The sequence below is a fragment of the Anopheles coluzzii genome, chromosome 2 (genome assembly GCF_943734685.1).
Source record: "Anopheles coluzzii chromosome 2, AcolN3, whole genome shotgun sequence".
Classification (NCBI taxonomy): Eukaryota; Metazoa; Arthropoda; class Insecta; order Diptera; family Culicidae; genus Anopheles; species Anopheles coluzzii.
Genome location: NC_064670.1, coordinates 112,240,623 through 112,248,373, shown reverse-complemented (window position 1 = coordinate 112,248,373; position 7,751 = coordinate 112,240,623). Strand labels below are relative to the sequence as shown.

At 43.8% G+C, this 7,751-nt stretch overlaps 1 protein-coding gene across 2 annotated transcripts in view; it reads left to right on the top strand.

The window, feature by feature from the left end:
* Positions 1 to 2,305: 2,305 nt before the first annotated feature.
* Positions 2,306 to 7,751, top strand: part of LOC120954016 (protein windpipe) — a 44,974-nt gene continuing 39,528 nt past the window's right edge. The window contains exon 1 of one of the 2 annotated variants that reach the window (XM_040374534.2): positions 2,306 to 2,520. The gene's annotated coding sequence lies outside the window, so the exon portion shown is untranslated. Of the gene's footprint in view, positions 2,521 to 4,318; positions 4,486 to 7,751 lie in introns of those variants that run through there. The other variant, XM_049606047.1, reaches the window with a different exon arrangement.

Below are 7,751 nucleotides of genomic sequence, written 5' to 3'. Positions count from 1 at the left end.
TGTGTGTGTTGTCTGCTTCGCTGCACACTGTGTAGGCAGTTGTTTTATTCCTTTTTATTGTTAGCTGATGGCACTACTCTTGTTATGTTGTTGCTGTTTTCATTTATCTACTGACATCCTGTGACCCACTAATGTACAAATTCGTGGATTACTTTTTGTTTCTGCCGCGCAAAACATCGCAGCCCCGCTGTTGTTGATTTTTATTTCCACCTGTGCCAATGAACCTTCCTCCTTCGCCACGGCCCTTTTGTGCCTTCCCGTTTAGGAGCCTATTGCGGCAAACGGCAACGGTGGGCGGTAGGCGCTGCAAATGTATGTTTGCTCTCGTTTTTGTGGGAGGGCGGCTTGCTACAGTACAGTATACCACCAGCGCAGGTGGGTTTGCACGGGCAAAAGGGCTAAGGGCTTGAGGGCGCCAATCAAATAGACGCCCGCGGTGCAGACTGCAGTGGAGGCGGCCTACGTACACGCGAAGGCCTCGCGAAAGATAGCGTGATGATCATGACGACGATGATGATGATGATGATGATGTGAGAAGCCACAAGGTTTCCCCTTTTTCCATCGCAGTGAGCTCTTTATAGCCTTCAGCCTTCACCCGTCTGGTGTGAGGAAATTGGATCGCAAAATAAAAAATAACCCTAACACACACAAAACGAATGCTCATAAAAAATTGCCTCCCCTCGCGGTACGTGTGAGTCAATCGAGATTTCCTCCCAAGGGTGGGCAATGAGCTCATACCGTCGGACGATCGCATGAAGACACAAAACAAAACATAGGAAAAAACAACCGCGAAACCTGCTCTGTCTGGTGGATTTGCTGACCACTTGTTTCCCCCCTCCCGTACGCATTTCTCCCACTCCACAAGACCGGTCAAGGGGTTGAACTGAAAAAAGGGTCGTAAAGAGAGAAATTAAACCAAAAAAAAAGGTAAACCAGAGCAAAAAGTGAGCCCTGCGGGAGGGAGAGTGTAAAGGAAAACGAAAGCAACCTGTCTGCAAGAGGTGAATAGACGTGAAAGAGAACATAAGCCCCGAGATGAAGAACGCTGAACACACCTGAACGCTGAACCGCTAGGAAGGGAAAGAAAGCGGCTACCACGGTCGAAACATAACTATCTCCAATTGGGCTAGAATGACAGCGACGATGCCCTTACAAACGGGGGATGGAATGCCCCCCCCCCCTCCAATTACCTTCGCCACGCCGTCTCTCTTTTTCCGGGGGCATATCCTTCCAGTCTGGCTGTCTGGCAGGCTGGTCTGGTTGCATCGGTGGCATCGGGAGACGTTCGCAGTCAGCCGAGCATGAGTCGAAATTCGAAATGCAACTGCTCCCACACACTCGCTCTCACACGCTCTCGCTCTTTCTCTCTCGTAAGTTCATTCATTAAAGAGAGGAAAACAAAAGAGAGGGTGTATAGGGTGAATCATTAAGTTGGGAGGTATTTTTTGTCTATCCTTTAATTGATGCTTTTGTTTTTAAAGGGTTGGCAATCGATTGACTGGATTGAATTATTTATTACCTTTTTAAGTGATCTATACTGTAAATGGCTGAAACAAATTAGATACTTTGTTTTGTCCTGAGACATGTTTTAATAAAACGTATCATTTCGGTCTTTTGTTTTAAAAAAAGAGCTGAAAATAAATCTGTTGGATCAAGATTATTTAACCATAACAAACGTGTACTGAATGTAAAAAGATGTAATTTTAGTATGTCACCGCTGAGAAAGGTCACATTATATCCCATGCTGTTAGACGATGCTACAGCATCTACCGTTGTCTCGTTCAATTGCGACATTTAGAGATCATACAGAGATCAGCTTATTTTGTTGACGATATGGGTGCACAAATGTTGATGTCTTGTGTCTAGATGACGGAATGGAATAGAACGAAGGTGAAAATGTTTGCAGCAGCAAGAGGCAAAAAGCACTAAAAATACTGTATAGTAAAGTCATGTTTTAAGAACAAGTTGAATGAGAGTTTTACATAAGAGCTGGAATAGTGAATTTCAGTGCAAAACAGGTTACTGTTAAACCCACTCTTGTATATATTGCTACTAGCAAATTAATTAAAGTAACGTTGAGAAAATAAAATCCTAGTTGTTAGTTTATCAATAACAAGTTCACATCAAATACTATTTTAAAATACCTTCTTCAACGAATCAATATCAAAGCATAGAAATGTCTTCAAAAGCCAACTGCAATCGGGTTTAAGGCAAGCTTGCCCGCTGCGCCACACTTTCGGTCGCACCCAATCGGTCACACGTTTCGGGTTGGTTCTCGAAAGCTTCCCGCGTGGAAACACAGTCAGCAGAAAAACTAGTGTGCATACGGACGGCGAACGGAGCGGTTGTTTGTCTGGTGACGCTTGGCGGCTACGTTCGGTGCTGGTCGAGAGCAACAACTTGTTGTTGGTGTCGAGAGTTTCGTACCCGTGCTCGGGAAGGAAACCACCCAAGAAAGCATAGTCGTGCAAAGCAATTACCAATTACACGTACACGCACGGCGCGGGATGGTTTCGTAGGGTAATACCGTGGTGCCTTGATGTTGTTGTTTTTTTTTTGCGTAAATAATTTACACAGTGTTTCCGTTGGTCGAATTCGGTCGATGTGTGTTTGTTTAATTCATAGTTTTCGGGTGTTTTTGTAGCGAAAAAAAAAAACCCTCAAGCATAAGGGATGTTGTGAGGGACAAGTGGACGGAAGCGAACTAAGCAAAAACAAATATATTAACCTCGTGTCGTGTCTATATCTGTACGTGTGCTGCTAACCGCTCTATTGTCTCAATGTTTGTGACCGTGTGTGTATTTTTGTGTTATAAATTTAATTTCCCACCCTTTAAGGTATAGTGCGGGTCTACGTGGCGTGACCCATACCCATGCGTGTGAATAAAGGGCCAGCCGGAAGATGAAACCTTCCAATACAATACAAAACTTAACCACCATCGTGAGCTTTTTGTATAATTTTGGAAAGACAAAAAAACTAAAGATCGTCTACGATCGTCGCTCCGCAGAAGGCTAATTTTGCCGTACACGTGGGACAGAATAAATGAATAAATCTTGTTTTTCGCATCCACCGTGATCGTCGTCGAGCGTGGATTGTTTTGTGCTGCTCTTCTATTTCGTTAATGATCGTGACCTTCACAGTGAGGATCGTTCCCTCACAAGCACATCGGCCCATGGCGGCGGTGACATTTTTCTACCCAACCCAAACCATTTAGGAGCAGGATTTGAGGGGAGTGTAAATATCACTTTTCTTTTCATCTAGCGCTGCCAACAACGCAACAGCTCGTGTGGTTGTTGTGATCAGTTGTGATCATAACCGTGCGCAATAGAAGGGATTCGAGTGTTTTTGGCAGCGTGAGGCTTTTGTTATTTTTTTAAATTCATCTATCAATAAAATTTGATTGGATTCTTAATTTGAAGAAATTCTAATAAAAAATGAAAAAAGAATGATTTTAGCAGGAAAATCACTCTCAAAATTATTTACAAAAAACACACGACACCCAATTTAAAGCCAAAATTTAACCTCGTAATCAAGCATACAGAAAAAAATGAAAACATGTAAATTCCATGTATCGTGCAAATTGAATGCGCGCCGAATTTCATCACTTTATCCCAACGGTTTCCACGAATTTCTCGCTTTGGTCGGTTCGGGTTGGAAAATGAATTTTCCCAGCATCCGATTGGGCCGGACCGATTCGGGGCACGGTTGTGGATTAATATGATAAACAAAAGAGCGAAGTGTTGCGGTTTTTTTTGTGTTGCTGTTGTAGGCTATTCGAATGTGCTGTTGGTGGTGGTGGTGGTGGTGGTGCTGCTGCTGTTTTTCTTTTGCTGCAGTATCTGCGAATCTTCTCTGGTGGCACGGTTTCCACCAGGCATTCCGGGGAGCAGCACCGTGGTCCCGCAAACCGCAAATAGTGAGTGTGCCTTCATGTGTCTGTGGCCAGGCGGCGGTGGTGTGTTTATTCTAGTTCTGCAATGAGTGGGTGGATTGTGGATGTGCGCGTGTGTGTGTGGGTGCATTTTTTTTGCTCCTTGTGTGTTTGGTCCGTCCGGGTGTCTGATGTCGTCGAAAAAACTAACAGACGGTGATGAGAAAATTCAGGTGAAAAAACGCATACACACGTTGCGGTTGTGCAAAATGCTTCCCCAGAGATAGAACCGGGGCCTTGGGGTGGAACGGGGTTTCCCAAACAAACATTTTCGGGAAGTTGGCGAATGAGTTTCTCAAATCTCGTTGCAATTTTTTGCGGGCCAGAGAAGTGGAAAATGATCAAACACAACAACAACAACAACAAAAACGCTCACATTTCCCCCAGCAACACGCGCTCGTGTACTGCCCAAACCAACCGGGTAGCCGAAACGGCGGACATCAAGGAATGTGTGAGATTCGCGAAAATTGGGTAGTAGAAGAAAAAAAAACACCGACCCATCCCCACAAACCGGTGGCGGTAAAAATAGTGGCCAACACAGAGAGTGAATTATGGTGAGGTGAATTTTTCAATCTGTTTTTGTTGCTGTGGTTTTGTTGGTTTTGTTTGTTTATTTGTGCTGTTTGACTCGATACGTGGGATGCGTGGGAAGAGAGGGCCAGCAAAGCGGTGGCAGCATCGAGCGAAAAAGGGTAACGAGCGTGTGAAAAATTGACCGGAGAAATTGGGAAAACATAAATTGGCTCCTGATACAGCCACGGAAGAACAGCAAACAGAGCAACGCAACCTGAGCAAACACGAACTTCAGCGCCAGTAGCGAAGGGTACACTGGTACACTGATACAACAGAGTTCTAGTACAAGTCACACCCAAACACACACGTAGACATCTCGTTGACAAATTGAAGGTGAGAGATGAAAATGTAGCTGCTGCGTGTTATGCTGCGTTCTACTGCCAACGGTGACCGACGACCGAACGGAAGCGGCATGTTTGTGTCTTCTGTTCGACCCCGTTTTTGCCCATAACGGAAGCAAGTAACCGTGTAACGGATGGACGGATAAGCACCACTGATGCCAGTACCCTCCTCGGTACCGGTACCAACCAGACGGATCTGTGTGTATGTGTGTGTGTGTGTGTATGAGCGCCAGCAGGAACGCAGGAACGGTACCGATCGGCCACCAAAGGCATAGGTGAATATTTAATTATAGTTGTTTATTTTTACTCACTTCGCGTTTTACGTCCACCCAAGCGTTAAGGAGGGGAGGGAGGGGATGGAATTTGTACAGCGGGGTAAGCGGGTGAATGGTGACACGCACGCATTACTTCGCGGAGATAGACGGGGTGGATGCTACGCACTCTCGCTCACATGTTTCGGCTTGTATGGGCTGGTCTTCCCAGCCGAGACCTAGACGACTGGCAGGAATGTCCGAATGTTGCAAACAGAGGGAAACTCCCTCTTTTGAAGGCCGACATTGATACAGGGGGGAGGGGTGGTGAGAAAAATGGAAGAAGGGCATTTTATATAGTGAACCTCGCTTCGATACTGAAAACTCGATGCAAGGAATTTAAAATAAGTCTAATATCGTAACTTCATTATTTGTTTGTTAGAAGTCGAATTAGATAGTAGTGTACATTGAGAGGTGTTCCGCTTGAAACGGCAATAGGCTGAAGCATACGTAGGCTAACAAGTGCATTAACCTAATTCTTAAAGCTCTTCTGTTGAAATAAATTTTAGTTGATTTGACCTGCCTGCCCAGTAAGATTCTGAGATACATCTCGTATTGGCAATTCCTATAAAGATTTGTACTGATTCATATGCATTAAGACGTGGAATCGATTCAAAAGTATTCAAGCAACAGTGCAAATTCAGGAATGAAAGTCTAAAAATCCTTCAAAACGCTGTGAAATAACTTAAAATTTGACATCAATTGATTCGGGCTTTAACATTGATGTTAAAATGTTTGGATCTTTAAACACTATCTAACTACTCCTACAGAAAATAGTTGTATCTTACTATCTCTATATTTTGAATCATAATTGTCTTCACTTTACTGTAAATTGTCTGATTTGATATGATCATCAGATGATTTAAGAATATATCATCAACATCTATCAACAGCAAATGTGCTTTTTTTAAGATCATATGCTTTAAATAAGTCAACATTAAACGTACATGAGCGATGTACACGACGTCAGGAGACTCCATGTACAACTCCTGCAAAATTAAACCATCACTAAGTACGTCATTGTTGAAGGTACATACACCATTCTCTCGTACGCGTCTATACGAACTTTAATATCTGAATATCAGTACAGCTTGCCTGTTCATTATTTGGGTAGCGTTAATACATAAAAAATACTGCCCGTTGTTGCGTTGTTTGCGTCATCCTGTGCTTCATAACATTTAACATCCGTACCGCATTTACTTTGACCGTAAATCTTGTGGAAACAATACAGTTGGTTTTGCGATTTTATGAAAACACTGTAAACATTTATTCAATTTACAGATAAAGTAAGCAAACATTACCCCTTAATTTCGGTGCAAATACTTGTACCGTAATTCCAAAAACGCCTCCAACCAAGAAAGATACAACCTGTTCATCTCCTTGCTCTTCCCCATCCGGGTGAAGGTTTTCCGGGAAGGTACACAAGAGGGTTTGTTTCCGTGTCGAGATTTTGCGAAACGGCACAACGAACCAATGGCACCGGCGCGGCAAAAGTGATCAAAATTAGAGGATCGTTCGAGCCGGCCGGCTCGCGCTCAAATCGCTGCAGAGCGCGACATGGCGTGGCTTCAATTCGCGTTTGACCCAGGCTACGCGCGGTCAGTGTTCGACAGCGAAGGCCACGCCACCGGAGTTTGAAATGCGTGATAATTTGTCTGGTTGTGTGTAGTTGTGTTTGTATGTGTGTGTGTCGGATGTTTTGGGTGTTCTTTCATCGCTACGTGCCCTTCCTTTTGTCGTACCCTCATGGACGTTCTTCTTCGGACTTCGGATCGCACTATAAACGCCGTTCCAATTATAGCGTGTCTATCGAACAGCGTGCGACTTGCCAAAAACGAACCGAACCTTGCGACGGCGTTTTTTTTGTTGGTTTCTGTTTCACGGTGGCTCTGGTGGCGTCGATCAAAGAGCGAAACCAATCTATATCGCGATCAGGTCACGAAGGCTGAAGATTCGGCTTCTGGATGACAGTAGCAAGGAGAGGAGAGGGTGTGCTCCTGCCGATGGTATGAGAGATTTGTGGTTGTGTAATTAGCAAACGCCAGCAGGCGCCTAGTTTGCCGCCATTCTTGCTGCACACCTGGTGGTCCTGTTTGGTCGGGACTTGGAGCCCCCCGGGAAGGAAGGATGTGTCTGCAAAATGCTCTTTATTGGGAAGTTTGTTCAGACAATTTGTAGGGATGATCGCGTGACAGTAATAAAAAAGCGTTCGTGATGAAGTAAATAGTATAATAAGACCTTTTTTCTATTAAGGTGCATCGATTGATAACACATACACAAGGAGAGTAAGCGTTTGAGAGGTAGTTTGGTAAGTGGTTTAGATTTTTGAGGATGAAAATTGATTTCTTGCCCCAAGCATCGTCAATTTTAGAAAGGCATATGTTAGGCCTTAGGCAATGTTAGGCAAAGGCATAGGAGTACATTAGACAAAAATTGTATTTACAAAAGACAGCTTTAATAGTGATTGCAATATATTTTCCCAAAAAAATATCATCAGAATAGTAAACATGAAACAAATTTTATTTTATCCTTTTGTGTAAACAAGTGGATTTTGAGCAAAAATGTATGTGCATGCAGTACGTAAACAAGATAATT